The sequence below is a fragment of the Cynocephalus volans genome, chromosome 10 (assembly GCF_027409185.1).
Source record: "Cynocephalus volans isolate mCynVol1 chromosome 10, mCynVol1.pri, whole genome shotgun sequence".
NCBI classification, from domain to species: Eukaryota; Metazoa; Chordata; class Mammalia; order Dermoptera; family Cynocephalidae; genus Cynocephalus; species Cynocephalus volans.
In genome coordinates this window covers 126,042,008-126,060,195 of record NC_084469.1, presented here as the reverse complement: position 1 = coordinate 126,060,195, position 18,188 = coordinate 126,042,008, and positions in this window count along the sequence as shown.

The following is an 18,188-nucleotide window of genomic DNA, read 5'->3' as shown; positions in this document are numbered from 1 at the left end:
GGAATTCATGAATATACCAAGTTCCAAGTTCACGGATTGCATAACTTAGTTCTCAGTTCTCCTCCAATTGATCTAAAGATTCAACCCCATCCCAATCATAATCCCATTAGGGTTTTATTTTTTGTTTTTTGTTTTGGAAATTGATAACTTGCTTCTATAATTTATATGGAAATGTAAAGGACCTAGAATATCCAAAGCAATCTTGAGAAAGAACAAAGTTGTAAGACTTACGCTTCCTGATTTCAAGACTTGCTATAAAGCTACATATTCAAAGCAGTGCAGTACTCTCATAAGAACTAACAATAGATCAGTGGAACAAAATAGTGCAGAAATAGAGCCAAACATATAAGGTCATTTTGTCCTTCAGTGATATATAATTTACATACAATAAAATTCAGCCTTTTTAGTGTATAGTTGTATGAGTTTTAGGAACCTTCTACACCCTTCTAAAGGTCAGGTTTGTCTCTCCCTTTGCCAATACCACATTGTCTTTATTATTATAACTTTATAATAAGTCTTGATATGTGATAAGGCTACACTCTATTCTCCTTTAAGAGTGTTTTTGTTTATGCTTGGATTTTACTTTTTCTTATATAAACTTTAGAATCATTTTGTCAATGTCCATGAAGAAGCCTATTGGGATTATGAAAACAATTGCATTGAATCTATAGATTAATTTTGAGAGGATTAGTATGTTTGCAATCCAAAGTCTTCCTATTTGTGAACCTGCGCTAGATCTCCACTTATTCAGGTGACATAATATCATTCCATAAAGTTAAAAGTTTCTGCATATAGTATTTGCACATATGTGTTAAATAAGTATCCTATAAGGGTTTTTCTATTATAAATGCTTTTTTTTTTTTTTTAAAGATGACTGGTAAGGGGATCTTAACCCTCGACTTGGTGTTGTCAGCACCACACTCTCCCGAGTGAGCCATGGGCTGGCCCTAAATGGTTTGTTTTCAAAGGAAGTTTTTGTTGAAGTATGACATCCACACAGAAAAGTACACACATCGTATGTATACAGCTAAATGAATTTTCACAAAGTGAACATACACTTCTCAGGAAATAGAAGGCTAGCAGCCCCACAGAAGTCTCTTTCAAGCCTTTTTCACAGTTATTACCTCATCTCTCCTCGCCCCCAAAACCACCATATTGATTTTAAACACTGTGCATTAGTTTTGTCTGCTTTCGAACCTTATATAAATGGAATCGTAGAGTGAATACCCTTTCTTTAACTTCCTTTTTTTGCTCAGTCATTATTATGTTTGTGAGATTCATCCATGTTGTTTGGTATAGTAACAATTTGTACATTTTTCTTTCTGTATAATATTCCACTATATGAATATGCCACGCTTAATTGATCTATTCTGTTATTGATGGGCATTTGGGTTGTTTCCAGCGTGGGGCTATTAAGAGCTGCTATGAACATTCTTATACATTAAAAAAATAATAATAAATGTTTGAGTGCATTTCTGTCAGGTAGATACCTAGGAGTGAACTAGTGAACTTGTGTGTGTTCAACTTCAGTAGACAGTGTACCCAATTATACTCCCATCAGCAGTACATGAGAGTTCCAATTGTTTCACATCCTTGCCACGCTTGGTATTATCAGTATTAAAAAGATTTTTTTAGCCATTCTGGGTACATATTGGTATCTTGTTGTGGTTTAAATTTGCATTTCCCCAGTGACTAATGAGATTGAATACATTTATTTTATGCTTATCCCTATTGCTCATTTTTCTATTGGGTTTTATGTCTTTTTAAAAATGAGTTTATATGAATTTTTTCCATTCCAAATATGAATTCTTGTCAGTTGTGTGTCTTGCAAATATTTTTTAGAAAACATGGCTTATCTTTTTCTCTCTTAATGGTGTCTTTTGAGGAACATACTTTTATTTTAAAATAATTTATCAGTCTTTTATTTTATGGTTATGGTTTTTGTGTCTTGTTTAAGAAATGTTCAACTACCCCAAATCATCAACATATTCTTCTATATTATCTAAATTATATTCTAGAAGCTTTACTATTTTACTTTTCATATTTAGGTCTACAATCAACTTGAGATTGATATTTGAGTATGGTGTAAGGCATGGGTCCAGATTAATTTTTTTCCATATGGATATCCAGTTTACTCAGCAAGTTACTGAAAAGATCATTCTTTTCTACCCTGCTCTGAGGTATTATTTTCATCATAAACATATAAATATGTCTGAGTTTGTTTCCAGACTCTCACATCTGTGCCATTAATCTGTTTTGTCTATTCTTGTGCCGATACCATACTAATACTATCTTAATTACTATAGACTTGTAAAAAATTATAAAATCTGGTAGGATTAGTCATTCAACTTTGTTCTTTTTCAAGATTATCTTGGTTGTTCTTGGCCCTTTTTAATTCCATGTAAATTTTAGAACCAGCTTGTCAATTTTCACCTTAAAATGCTGCTGGGATTGTGATTGGAACTGCATTGAATCTACAGGTCAGGGAGAATAGACAACTTTACAGTATTCAGTCTTCTAATCTATGAACATAATATATCCTTCCATTTATGTAAAGCTTTTTAAAGCTTAATAATTTTTGTAATTTTCCATATAGAGATTTTGTACATCTTCTATTAGATGTATTTCCAGACATTTTATGATTTTGGTGCTACTATGTATTGATTTTCTCTACTTAAAAAATTTTTAAATACATTTTATTTTTTAGAACAGTTTTAGATTTGCAGAAAAATTGCAAAAATAATACAGAGAATTTCCAAAAACGCTGAACCAGTTTCCCCTGTGTTAACATCTTATATATTAGCATGGTACATTTGTCAATATTAGTGAACCAATATTGATACATTATTATTAACAAAAGTCCATACTTTATTCTGACTTCCTCAGTTTTCCCCAAATGTCTTTTATCTGTTCCAGGATCTCATCCAGGATACCGCAGTATATTTAATCATCATATCTCCTCAAGCTCCTCTCAGCGATGACAGTTTTTCAGACTTTCCTTGATTTTGATGACCTTGACAGTTTTGAAAGTATTGGTCAGGTATTTTATAAAATATTCCTCTATTGGGATTTGTCTGATGTTGTTCTCATGATTAGACTGGGGTTATGGATTTTGCAGAGGATGACCAAAGAGATAAAGTGCCATTCTTATTATATTATATCAAGGGTACATACTTTCAACATGACTTGTCACTATTGGTATTGACCTTGACTACCAGGCTGCAGTAGTATTTGTCAGGTTTCTGTGGTGTTTCCCCACCACCTTTCTATACAGTACTCTTTGGAAGAAAATCACTGTGCACAGCCCACACTTAAGGACTGAAGAGTTCTGCTTGCCTCTTTGAGGGCAGAATGTGTACAGGAACCATTTGGAATTTTTCCATATGTCAGATTTGTCTATTCTCCCTCATTTATTTGTGTATTCAATCATTTATATCAGTATATCATGACTGTTTATCTTATACTTTGGTTTATAATCCAATATTTATTTTATTGCTCAAATTTTGCAGTTTTGGCTATTGGGAGCTCTTTCAGTTGACTCCTGTGTCTCTTTGATATATCCCCATCTTTGTTTTTTGTTTGTTTTTGAGAACTTCCTTAACTTTCTGTCACCTCAAGATACTCCAGGCTCGTCTTGTATATATCCTGCCCCAGTCCTAGAATCAGCCATTTCTGCATGGAGCCCTCGTTCCTTTTATTGGAGAATGGTTTTATAAAACAAGATCTAGGTGTTGGGTGTGCTTGTTGTTACTGGATGTCATTGTGTCTAGACTTTCTCAGTTGATAGAGCAAGGAAATATATGTGTGTATACTAATACACACACATGTATACATATCTATAAATACTTTTATCTGTAACCATTTGTAGCCATGTTAAATGGCATTGATTTTTAAATTTCATTTTCTAATTGCTTGTTGCTGGTATACAGAAATACAACTTGCTTCTGCACATTACCCATGTATGAAGTGTCATTGCTAAGTTTTCTTATTAATTCTAATAGTTTTATCTGTAGATTCTCTTAGATGTTTTATGCACATAATCATGTAAACTGTAAGTAGTAACAGTTTTATTTCTTCCTTTCAAATCCTCACACCATTTATTTCTTTTTTTCCCATTATTACAGTGGTTAAGACCTCCAATACAATGTTGAATAAAGTATTGCCTAATTCATTTTGTCTTGTCTCTTTCTATTATTTATTTATTTGACAAATTGAAATCATATATCTTTATCCTATACAATGTGATAGTTTGAAATATATGTACATTGTGGAATGGCTAAATCAAGCTATCTAACATGCATTACCTCACATACTTATCACTTTTTTTTGTGGTGAGAACAGAGCACTTAAAATCTACTCTCTTAGCAATTTTTAAGACTATAATACATTGTTATTCACTATAGCCACCAAGTTGTGCAATAGATCTCTTGAAATTATTCCTCCTGGGGTGGCTGGTTAGCTAACTTGGTGGAGTGTGGTGCTAATAGCACCAGGGTCAAGGGTTTGGAACCCCAAATTGTCCAGCTGCAAAACAAAAAAAAAAAAAAAGAAAGAAAGAAATTATTCCTCCTAACTGGAATTTTGCATCCTTTGACCAACATCTCCCCAACCCTACCTGTCTTGTTTGTAGCTTGACCTCAAGTGAAATGCTATCAATATTTCACTTTTAAGTAAGATAGTGCTGATCCTTTTTTTGTAGATACTTTTCATCCATTTAAGGAAGTTCTCTTTTATTCTTAGTTTGTTGAGTATTTTTTTTCCATCATGAGTGGGTATACATTTTATTAAATGCGTTTTCTGCATATACTGAGATAATCATATGATTTTTCTCTTATTCCCTTTAATTCAGTGAGTTATGTTATTTTTGCAGTGTTAAACCAATTCTGCATTCTGGAATAAACTGCTTGGTTGTGATGTATTATCCTTTAATGTCCTTATTAGGTTTTGATATCAAGGTGAAGTTGACCTCATAAAATGAGGTAGAAAATATACCTTTTTTTTTCTACTTTGGAGAGTGTCTGAGATTATTATTATTTCATTCTTAAATATTTAGAAAAATTCACTGTTGAAGCCATCTGGGTTTTGGATTTTTGTAGTTGCAAGGTTTTAAATTACTGATTCAATTCAGCTTTTCTGATTTAGTTTTTGTTTTTGTGTCAATATTAATTATGTTTTGTTTTTCCAGGTACTTGCTCATTTTATTTTGTATTTCAAATTCATTGGTGCAAAGTTGCTCATAATATTCTCTTATTATCCTTTTAATAGCTGTAGAGCTGACCATCTTTTCATCCCCAGTGTGGGTAATTTGGCCTTTCCTCTTTTTTATTGATCAGTCTTGTCAGAGGTTTATGAATTTTATTAGTCTTTTCAAAGAATCAAGTTTTGGCTTTCTTGATTTTCAACATTATACATTTGTTTTCTATTTCCTTGATTTCTGGATTTTAAGAAATATATCCTTTCTTCTACTACTTTGGGGGTTAATATGCAGTTCTTTTTCTAAGTTCTTGAAATTTATACTTAAATTATTGATTTTCAGCCTTTCTTCTATTCTAAAATACGCATTTAGGCTATATCACCAAGTAAAAGTTGGTAAAATATTCCTCTATATTTGTGGGTTTGTCATTTCTCTTGCAGTTCTATCAATTTTTTGCTTAATGTACTGTGAGGACACCTTACTAGGTGAATAAAAATTCAAAACTGTTATATCTTCCCAATGAATCTGACCTTCTACCATTATGAAGTAAATCTCTTATCTCTTGTAATAATTTTATTCCTGCCTTCATGTTGATTTTGTGTGCTATTAATATTCCTACACCAGCTTTATTTTGGTTTTCACAAGCCTAGTATATCTTTATTCATGTTTTTACTTTTAATCTTTCTATAAACATATGCTTAGATTTGTCTCCTGTGATCAGTGAATAGTCAAAACTTTTTAAAAAGTTTTGACTGACAATCAGGTCTTTTAATTCAAACATTTAGTACATTTACATTTATTGTAATTACTAATATCTTTGGGTTTTATCTAACATTTTATTTTGGGCTTTCCATATGTCCCTCTTTAAGTTTTTTTTCCCTTTTCTTGCTTGTGTTTTTTGGGATGGATTATTTTTCTCATTCCATTTTTTCCTCTACTAATGTGACAAGTTATACATATTGTTTTTGAATGTTCCAGAAATTACAATATGCATATTTAAGTTATCAATTCTAACTTTATGTTGCCTGTTGAACTAGAGGCATATTTAAATTGAAGGTTTTTTTTTTTTTTTTTTTGGCAAGAATACTTCACAGTTGGTGGTGTGTACATTTTTTAGGAGACACACAATGTCTGGCTGTCTCTCTTTTTGTGATGTCAAGATTGTTTAGTTGATTCTAGTGTTATCAGCCTGATTCATCCATTATTACATTCCCATTAGCTTTTCACCTAGTGATTTTTAATAGTTATTGATGATTTCTACCTAGATTCATTTATTGCAGGGTTGGCAAAACAATATTATCATAATTCTATCCATCTTTCTGCATTTATAAGCTGAAATTCCTCTATAAAGAAGAAATTTCTATATTAACTGTTTAATTACCCTGAGATTCAGTTTATATAGAAAAGGTAGAATAAATGTTATGTTCTTCCCTTCCTCTTTTGTTTTTACCAGTTTGCAGAATGATGATTTGGTTCTCTGTTATCCTCTAAATGTCACCCATGAGTCTTTTTTGTTTTCTTTTGTTTAGTGTCACTATGAGTTCATAGATATTTAAAAGGGTTTTTTTCTTAGACTTTTTTATTATTAAGATATAACTTACAAGCATCAAAATGAAACAATCTTAAGTGCACCATTTGATAAATTTTTACATATGTATATGCTCATGTAACCACCACTGGGTTCAAGATATAGAATATTTCCAGTACCCCAGAAGTCTCCATTGTGCTCTCTCCCAGTGAGTAACCCCCAGGCATAATGACTGTTTTGAGTTTTATCACCATAGATTGGTTTTGCCTGCCTTTGAACCTCATAGAAATCAAACCATGCAGTATATACTTTTTTGTGTGTGTCTGACTGTTTTTATTCAATATTCTGTCTGGGGTATAGATATACTGTGTATCAGTAATTTGTTCTTTTTAATTGTTTTTGAGTCACATATAGGTGTGTGTGTATATATATTACAGATATAATTTGATAGACATTACAGTTGTTTCCAGTTTTTCACTAAGAATACAGCTACTATGAATATTCTCATATATGTCTTTTGGGAGACATAGCTACCATGTTGGAATTGCTGTGTTATAAAAGAGGAGTAGATTTAACTTTGCTAGGTTCTGTCAAACAGTATTACAAATGGTTGTACCGATTTACACTTGTACCTGCAATGTAAGAGAGTTTCAGTTGCTTCACATTTTTGCCAATACTTGGTATTGTATTAGTTTTTTATTTGTAGCCATTTTGGTAAGTGTGTAGTGGTTATTTATTGTAGTTTTACCTTGGATTTACTTGTTGACCTATGATGTTTATTGGCCATTTTTATATCCTCTTTTGCAAAGTACTTTGAACTCATGGTTTTTAAAAGGATATTTTAACCCATTTAATTTTTATTCAGCAGTTATTATTCTCTTTCATGCTCAGACTATTCCATATTTGGCTTGTGGAAGCTACTTCATATTAGCTCTGTGTCCTTTTATTTTGTTTTGTATTTTGGTGGCTGGCTGGTACAGGGATTAAACCGTGGACCTTGGTGTTATCAGCACCACGCTCTAACCAGCTGAGCTAACTGGCCAGATCTGGTTAGTTTTGTTTTGTTTTGTTTTGTTTTTGTTGGCTAGCTGGTGTAGGGATCTGAGCCCTTGACCTTGGTGTTACAACACCACACTCTAACCAACTGAGCTAACTGGCCAGCCCCAGATTCTGTGTCCTTTTGACATGACCCCAGTAGCCTTCAAAAGCTTCCTTGCTTTCTGTTATGAGTAGAGTTTAAAATGACTCAAGAGAGGGAAGATGGTTCAATCCTATCATTTGGTAGTTGAGGAAAATTAGACCTAGGATCACACAGCTAGTGCAGGTATAGCTGGGAACCAAGTTCTCTTTAACTTCAAGTTTAATGCTAGTTCTCCTATTGTCACTAGACTTTGAGCAACTCAAGGGCAGGGGCTATCTTGCCTACGTTGTTGTTGCTCTGCTCCTGACAGATCTTCTGACATATAGTAGGTGCTTAATAAATATTTGTTGAACTTGAACTCCACTCTCTAATTCAAGTGTTCCCCTCATGCCTAGACTAAGGCGTTGACATAATATTCTTTCTCCCTTCAAGCTTCACTTCTTCCAATCCATCTTCAACACCACTGAAGAATTGAAATTTAATTTTGTATATGTCATCACCCTGCTCAGAAACTGTTAGAGATTCCCCTTTGCAAATATGATGAGATCTAAATTCAGCCTGGAATGCAAGCCCAAACTACCTCTTCAAACTCACCTTCCTTTCCTTCAAATGGAAAGAGCCTTATGTCTCTTTGTCTGGAAGGCCTGACCCCTAGATTTAAGTATCTTCTTGGATTCTTTTACTGTAACACTCACATTACCCTCAGCATATAGTACCTTGTATTGTTTCCCTCACTTTCTAATTAGACTGGAGGTGCTTGAGGGCAGGGAATATTTTTCATGTCAGTTTGAATTTCCAGCACTTAGCACACAATAGAAAATCAATAAATATCTCCTAGTAATTATGCCAGTAAATATAAACACAAATTATCCTCAAGCATACATGCACACATAGAAATATACACATATATGCATATATATATATATATATATTTTTTTGTCTTTTTCGTGACCTGCACTCAGCCAGTGAGTGCACCGGCCATTCCCATATAGGATCCGAACCCGCGGCGGGAGCGTCGCCGCGCTCCCAGCGCTGCACTCTCCTGAGTGCACCACGGGCTCGGCCCATATATGCATATATTTTAAGCACATTTTTGAATAGTAAACACTTTGCTGACATTAGGATATCTAAAGGTAATATCTTTTTCTTCCACATATTATTGAATATGTACCTCATTTAATGTGGAACAAACCCTAAGTTTCCTGTTTGTTTATTTTTTTGTGGGGTTTTGTTTGTTGGCTGGTTGGTTTGCTAAAAGGCATCATGTGTACGATGAAGCTTTGGTTTTTAGGTCAGAAACCCTGAGTCTACTCCAGCTCCTAACGTTGACCCTGGTGACTTTAGCAAGTTTCTTAAAGCTAGTAAACACGGTTTCTTTTTTATGTTTTAAAAACTGAATTAAAGTTCACATAACACAAAATTCACCTTTTTAACCATTTTAACATCTTCATTTTACATTCACAATGTTGTGCAACCATCAACTCTACCAAAACATTTTCATCACCCCAAAATGAAACCCCATACCCATTAGCAGTCACTCTCCATTCCCTTCTCCCCTTCAGCCCCTGGCAACCACTAATCTGCTTTCTGTCTCTATAGATCGGCCTATTCTGAGTATTTCATGTAAAAAGAATCATACAACATCTGACCTTATTGTATCTGACTTCTTTTACTTAGCGTTATTTTTTTTTGAAGTTCATCCACTTTGTAGCACATATCAGTATTTCATTCCTTTTTATGGCTAAATACTACTCCATTGTGTTTATCCACATTTTGTTTATCCATTCATCAGTTGATAGACATTTGGGTTGTTTCCCACTGCTGGGTATTGTGAATAGTGCTGCTATGAATATCTGGTTTCTTTCTGTTCAAAACAGGGATCAAAAATCCCTGGCCTGGCAGACTCAAGGGCTGTTGTAAAACTCAAATGAGATAGCACATAAGAAAGTACTTTGTGAGTTTCTCAGCCTCATGTATGTGTTAGTGGGAGTTGTTGTTGGTATTTTTATGATTATGGTCATGATTATGCGTATGGTTATGGGCAGGTTCACTCTTCTGGCATCAGAGAAGAAGCCAAGTCCCTAGCCTCAGCTCTCCCTTGGTGCCATCTTGTCACCCAGTGCCCAACACTGATCAGTCTGGTGGAAACCAGCTGCTTACGACTGAATCAAGACATCAGCGCTTGGCCATTTCAGATAAAGCATTCAGTATAAAAGGGCCAGTTATCTACAAGGACAAAAACTTGCTTTGGAGTTCTGCACCATTATTTGGCCCTGCTGCCCTTGGGCTTGAGTTATTTATGGGTGGGTGGAATAATGTTTAATCTGCTGGATGAGTGCATTTAGACAGGTAGAATGTGCAGTGATTAGAGCTGCTGCGAAATTCCTTAGTGCTCCCGGGGTAGACAAAACTACACTGCAGAGTAGTATTAATTATTTCTTCCATCTTTGCCAAATGCCCACTCTCTCCAGAACTGTGTCTTCAGCTGGGGACACAGAGGAAAGGAAAGACATCATCCATGTGTCCCAGATGGCAGGGTGGTGGGGAGAGAACACGTGAAGCTAGAGAGTAGTTGTGAACAACTCATTCGTATTGGTATAAATCACTCCGACAATCCCCTGGTATTTGGGGGGTCAGGGCCCACATGCAATCTTTTGTGACACCTACACACTTGCTGGGACACACCTTGCTGTGTGGGGTTGAGTTTTGCTCCCTGCTTACTAAGTGGCAGTCCCAGCCACACTGTCAACCACTGCTGCACACAATCCTGGAGGCTTCCTCCTTCCTGTCCCCACTCTCACCCCCCAGATCACAAGATGGAAAGGGGAGTGAGGGAAGCCAAAGCTACGGAGTCTTGGGTCCTTGTAGAGTGTTGGGAGCTGTCACATTTTCACTTCCTGCAGACCAGCTTTGGCCTCAAAGCATTAATGGGAATAAGTCTGACAGCGTCTTAAGGATCAGGGCTCTGGCTCTGTCCTCACTCTGAGGCTACAAAACACAACTTCCTTGTGGATCCTGACTCTCACTCTCCTAAGTCTTTGCCAGCCTCTTTGACAGCACCTTCTTTTCACCCACCACTAGCATATCTCTGAAGTGGGGCTATTTCACAAGGTGGCTCCAACTCTCTACTCTTCTCCCTGTACTCTTTCTCTTGGTGGCCTTATACACTTCCTCCACCTCAACAGCTATCCCTAGGCACTGAATTCTAAATCCATAGCTCCCTCTCTGACCCTCTTTCAAGCTCCGGGTAGGTAGTATTTCTGACCACCATCTGGGCCTCCTACATATCCCAAGCTCAACCTGCTGAACCCAAACCCATTCTCTTGCCCCTAAAACCAGCTTCTCCTATTTCTGCAGTGACATCATGAAACCTTAGATACTCAGCAAGGAACTTCAGAATCCTCTTTTATTTCTACTCTCCCCACACTCCCAAATCAGCTGCTGATGGAGTTTGGATGTGCTGTCCCCTCCAAAACTCATGTGGAAATTTGATCTCCAATGTGGCAGTGCTGGAAACTCATTGAGTCATGGGGGCGGATCCTTCATGAATGGATTAATGTTCTCCCTGGGGGAGGAGGGGTAGTGAGTGAGTTCTAGGCTCTATTAGTTCCCATGAGAGCTTGTTCTTTATAGGACCCTGGCACCTCCTCTCTCTCTCTCTCTCTCTCTCTCTCTCTCGCTTCCTCTCGCCATGTGATCTACTTGTACCTGCCGGCTGCCTGCCACTTGCCGCCATGAGTAGAAGCAGCTTGAGGCCTGTGCCAGATGCAGCTGTCCCAGAATTGTAAGCCAAATAAACCTCTCTTCTTTATAAATAACCCAGTGTCAGGTATTTCTGTTATAGCAACACAAAACAGACTAATACAGCTGCCAAGTTGGTCAATTCTACCTTTGAGGCATCTTTCATGTTTACCCTATTATTTACCATCAGATGCAGATTCTTACATCAGTCACCTGGACCATAGAACTGCACATGATTTCATTCAATAAAGAGTGTTTGGACAGCTAGTTAATTACCAGGGCAAATTAAAGTATGTGAGGCAGTGAGTGGGAGAGCAGGAAGTATGGTAGAGCTGCCTGCGTTAGCTGAGTATCTACTTGAGAAAGTTGGATGAGCAAGCACCAAGATGTTACTGGAAGTTGCCTTTCCTTTCCATACCTATATTTTCTGCTCCCCGCCCTCCCCATAATGAAATGTGTGGATAATGGGATGAGGAAAAATAACCTTATTTAGATTAATGTATTTAATTACACAAGTGATACATGAATATATTATTCCCGTACAAAAGTTCTACAAGGAACAACAATCAGATCAGGGGCAGAGGGTGGGGACAAGATTGACTATGGAGGGGCATGAAGGACCTCGTTGGGGGTGATGGAAATATTATATCTTGATTTTGGTCATGGTAACATGACTGTGTGTATTTATCAAAACTCATAGAACTATACAGCTAATGGGGTGAATTTTACTGTATGTAAATTATACCTCAGTAAACTTGACTTTAAAGAAAAAAGTTATACAATATAGAAATTTATAAAGTCCTCTCTCAGCCATCACTCCCAGCCCAGGCCCCCCAATTCCACTTCCCTGACAAGAGGGAGCCATTATTCACAGTTCGGCATATTTTCTCTGATTCCCCAACCCCACGCTGTCACCACACCACATACACTTTTTAATTTGAAAAATTTAAACTTAGAGGGAAAATGTCAGCATAACATAATAAACACTCAAATTCCATACCTGGATTTGCCCAACTGTTAACCTTTTGTCCCATTTGCCTGGTCTCTCTTTCATACACACACATACACAGACACGCACTGTGTTAGTCCATTCTGTGTTGCTATAACAGAATTACCGGAGACTGGGCAATTTATAAAGAAGAGAGGTTTATTTGGCTTACGATTCTGGGACAGCTACATCTGGCAAGGGCCTCAGGCTGCTTCTACTCATGGCGGAAAGCAGCAGGCAGCCGCAGCCGGGGACAAGCAGATCACATGGCGAGAGGAAGCAAGAGAGAGACAGAGAAGGTGCCAGGGTCTTTTTAAGCAACGAGCTCTTGCGGGAACTAATAGAGCGAGAACTCACTCATTAGTCCCCCCTCCCCCAGGGAGAGCATTAATCCATTCATGAGGGATCCACCCCCATGACTCAATCAGTTTCCAACACTGCCACATTGGGGATCAAATTTCCACATGAGTTTTGGAGGGGACAACATGTCCAAACTCCATCATGCACCATTGCACATAGTTTTTTCTGAACCATTTTTGAGTAAATTATAGTCATTGTACAAGTACTTCAGCAGGTGTCTAAAGAACAAGGAAGCTCTCCTTTCTAACCACAATACAATTGTTGTTCTCAGAAAATTTAACATTACTGTGACATTTAATCTGCAATCCATATTCAAATTTTATCTATTGTCCCCATAATGCCTTTTCTAGCTGATTTTTCTTTACAGTCCAGAGCCTAATAAAAAATTCATATTGCATTTAGCTGCCATTTCTCTTTAGTTTCCTTTAAGTTAGAACAGTCTTTTTGTCCTTCTTTTGTCTTTTGTGACATGGACATTTTTGAAGAGTCCAGGCAAGTTGTTTTATAGGAAGTAGCTCGGTTCATATTTGTCTGTTTCCTTATTACTAAATTGAAGTTCAGCATTCAATTCTTTAAAGTCAAGTTTACTGAGGAATATTACATAAGCGATGTTGTGTCCGACTCGATGTAGCATATCAAGAAGCACATGAAGTCAGTCTGTCCCGTTGCTGGTGATTTTAACTGTAATCATTTGGTTAGGATCATCATGTCCACCACATTTCCTCGCTATAAAGTATATTCCGCCTCTGTAACTAATAAGAAATCTGTGAGGTGATACTTTGAGACTTAGTGAATACCCTGCAATAATGTATTCTTGCCCAAATGAATTATTTCTGTGGTACTTACGGTGATTTTCTAATTCTATCATGGCTTCTACAGTTATTAGCTAAAATTATTTTTAAAAATTTTTTTCTCTTGAATGTGTTATAATCCATTATTGCTGCCATTATTGATGTCACACACATTGCCAGTTGGGAGCCCCTTCAATCTGGTTCCTGTATTCTTTTGTCAAGCCCCACCAGTTTTTAAGCACTTCCTTGCTTTCTGGCATAACAAGATATTACAGGCTCTCCTTGTACTTTCCCTGCCCCAGCTCTGGACTCATCTACTTCTCCAAAAAGCCCTAGTTTCTTTTAGTGGGGAATGGTATTTTGAAAACGAAACCAGGGCAATCTGTGTGCTCATTGCTTCTGAGGTGTCATCACTTCCTGGTCCTCTCAATGGTCCAAGCAAAGAAACATATTTTTTTTCTCTTTCCTTTTTTCTTGACTTTTTCTACAGAAGTAAACATATATTTTAAAAGATTATGAGTTCATAGTGATCCCTCCAGTACCACACAGGATTCTTTTTCTCCTTCTTCCAGTCCATATTATTATCTCCCTTATTTCACAATGGAAACTCTGGTTTCCAACAAACATCAGTATATTAACTTATTTGCTTAAGTCTATAATGGACACGAAATACGTTCAGTGTATTCCCACCAGCACTACAACAAACATACTAAATAAATTTCAGAAATTTTTGGCAGTTCTTTTCATTAGAATATATCCCTCTCAGATTGTATTATGACTTTTTTGGGCCCTCTCTCCATAAGAAGACATTAAAAATTATATTTCACAACTATATTGGTATAAAGAATATAATCTAGGCTAGATTCATTATTATGCAGTAATTATTATCATGTTCCTTGTTTTCTTGTAATTTTTTTGATGTGTCTGTTATTTTGGCCTGTATTTTTTATTGTGGCAAAGTATATATAGCATGTTTATTATTTTAACCATGTGTTAAGTGTACAACTCAGCGGCATGACATACATTCACAGTGTTGTGTAACCATCATCACTATACCCCAAACCTTTTCGTCATCCCCAACAAAAACTCTGTATGCATTAAATAATAACTCTCCCCAGCCCCTGGTAACCTCTATTCTCCTTTCAATGTCTATGAACTTGCCTATTCTAGGTACATAATATAAATGCAATCATATATTTGTTCTTCTGGCTTATTTCGCTAAGCATAATGGTTTCAAGGTCTATCTATGTTGCAGTACACATCAAGATTTTATTCCTTTTTATGGCTGAATAATAATCCATTGTATGTAATACCACATTTTGTTCATACATTTATCTGTTGAAGGACACTTGGATTGTTTCCATCTTTTGGCTATTGTGAATAATGCTGCTATGAACTTCGATGTAGAGGAATCTGTTCAAGTCCCTGCTTTCAGTTCTTTTGAATATATATCTAGGAGTGAAATTGCTGGGTCATAGGTAGTTCTATGTTTAACCATTTGAGAAACTGCCAAACCGTTTTCCACAGTGGCTGCACCTTTTCATATTCCCACCACAAGTGTACGGATGTTCAAATTTCGCCACATCCTCACCAATACTTGTTATTATAGTCATCCTATATGTGTCTTCTGATTTTAAAGAAAGTAAAATTAATACATTTATGTGGGCCCTAAAAGTATTGTGGGCCCTGCGGATGGAGAAGTCAGCTCTATGTCCCCCTGAGGGTATGTGGCAAAGTACAGTGCTAAAAAAATATGCTGGCTAATTTTTCTTTGGTGTGGTTGTCATCAGTTTGACATATACTTAGTTTCAGTTGTTTCAGTTGTATTCAGTTTCAGGGATTTCTCCCCATGCTTTTGCATTCAATTTCATTTTTTAAGTATATAAAGAATTAACCTGGTTCAAAATTCTATTTAAAAATCCTCTCTGAGAAGCCCATTCCCTTCCCTATACCTTACCCTCTGTTCCATTTTCACTATTTCTACAGTTAACCTGAACCCATCAGTTTCTGGCTTATCCTCCCTGTGATTCATTTTGTTATGTATTTGTTATACAGCTATGTGTTAATGATAAGCATATATTATATATATATATATATATATATATATATATATACATATTTCTCTTTCTTTCTTACACAAAAGATCAGATACTATAGACACTCTTTTGCACTGTTTTTTGTTTTTTGTTTTTTCCCACTTAACAAGATGGATTGGAAATCATTCCATGTCAACTCATCGAGATTTTCCTCTTTTTCTTTTATAGCTTTCCACTTTTTTATATTTCCACCAGAAGTGTATGACAATTCCAATTGCTCCACATCTTCATCTGTTACCATCTGTTTCAAAAAAAATTATTATAGCCATACAAGTGTTGTGCAGTGGCATGTCATTGGGTTTTGATCTACATTTCCCGGTGGCTGATCATACTGAGCATCTTTTTTGTGTTTATTGGCTATTTGTATATCTTCTTTGGAGAAATGTCTATTTAGATCCTTTTTCCATTAAAAAAAAATTTTTGTAAAGCTTATTGTGAGCCAGATGTGAGGATCAACCAGGAAAGCACTGTCGGACAGAGTCAGAGAAGGGCTCCCTCCTTTTCCCAGTTTTAATGGAGGCTGCGAAGTCAAGATGCTGGCAAGGTAGGTTCCATTCTGAGGCTTCTTTTCTTGGCTTGTAGGTGGCCTCCATCTTTCCATGTACTCAGATGACCACTTCTTTGTGCCTTCGTGGAGAGACAATAAGCGCTCTGTGTTGCTTATTATAAGAGCACTAATTTCATCAGACCAGGCCCACCCCACCTCATGAACTCATCTAACCCTAATTACCTCCCATAAGTCCCATCTCCAAATATCATCACATTGGAGGTTAGGATTTCAAGATATAAATCTAGGGGGAACACAAGCATTCAGTTAATAACAGGGAATATTGCCATCTTAACAATATTCAGTCTTTTGATCTATGAACATGGGATATTTTTCCATTTTTTTAAAGGTTTTATTTAATTTCTATTGACAATATTTTGTAGCTTTTTTTTTTTTTTTTTGTCTTTTTCGTGACCGGCACTCAGCCAGTGAGTGCACCGCCATGAGTGCACCGCCATGAGCGCACCGGCCAGTCCTATATAGGATCCGAACCCGCGGCGGGAGCGTTGCTGCACTCCCAGCGCTGCACTCTCCTGAGTGCGCCACGGGCTCGGCCCTATTTTGTAGCTTTTGAATTATGTTTTGCACTTTTGTTAAATTTATTCCCAAGTGTTTTATTACTTTTGGTACTATTTTAAATGCAGTTGTTTTCTTAATTTCATTTTTAGATTGTTCATCACTAGTGTATAGAAACAATTGATTTTTGTGTATTGATCTTGCATGCCACAACCTTGTGGAACTTATTTATCAGTTCTAATAGTTTTTTCAGTGTACTTTTTATGATGATCTACATACAAGATCATGTCATCTGCAAATAGAGATAGTCTTACTTCTTCCTTTCCGATCTGGATGCCTTTTATTTCATTTTCTTGCCTAATTGCCCTGAGTAGATTGTCCAGTACAATGTTGAATAGAAGTGGTGAGAGCCGATATCCTTGTCTTGTTCTTATATTAAGGATAAAGTTTTCAGTCTTGCATTATTAAGTATGATGTTAGCTATGGGTTGTTTGTAGAAGCCCTTTATCAGGTTAAGAAAATTCTCTTCTAATCGTAGTTCGTTGAGTGTTTTTATCATGAAGGACATTGAGTTTTGTCAAATGCTCATTCTGCATCTATTGAAGTGTTCGTGTGATTTTTTTCCCCTTTATTCTGTTAATATGGTGTGTTATATTATTGATTTTTCAAATGTTAAATGAACCTAGCATTCCTAGGATTAATTCCATTTGGTCATGTTGTATAATCCTTTTTATATGCTGCTGGATTTGGCTTGCTAGCGTTTTGTTGAAGTTTTTGTTTATACATTTATAAGAGATATTGGTCTGTAATTTTTGTTTCTTGTGATGTCTTCGGCTTTTGGTATCACGGTAATACTGGCCTCATACAATGAACTGGAAAGTGTTACCTTTTTTCCTATATTTTGTATGAGTTGCAAGGAGTTGGTATAAATTTTTCTCTAAATGCTTGGCAGAATTCACCAGTAAATCTGGGCCTAGGCTTTTCTTTGTTGGTAGTTTTCAAAATTACTAATTCGGTGTCTTTACCTTCTTGAGTCAGTTTTTGGTGGTTTGTGTCTTTCTAGGAATGTGTCCATTTCATATAAGTTATCCAATTTGTTGACATACAGTTGTTCATAGAATTCTCTCAGAATCCTTTTTTATTTTTATTTCTGTAAGGTCATAGTAATGCTCCCTGTTTCATGACTGATTTTTGAAGTTTGAGTTTTGTTTTCCCTCTAAGCACTGCCTTCACTATAACTCATAAGTTTTGGGATGTTGTGTCTTCATTTTTATTTATTTCAAAAT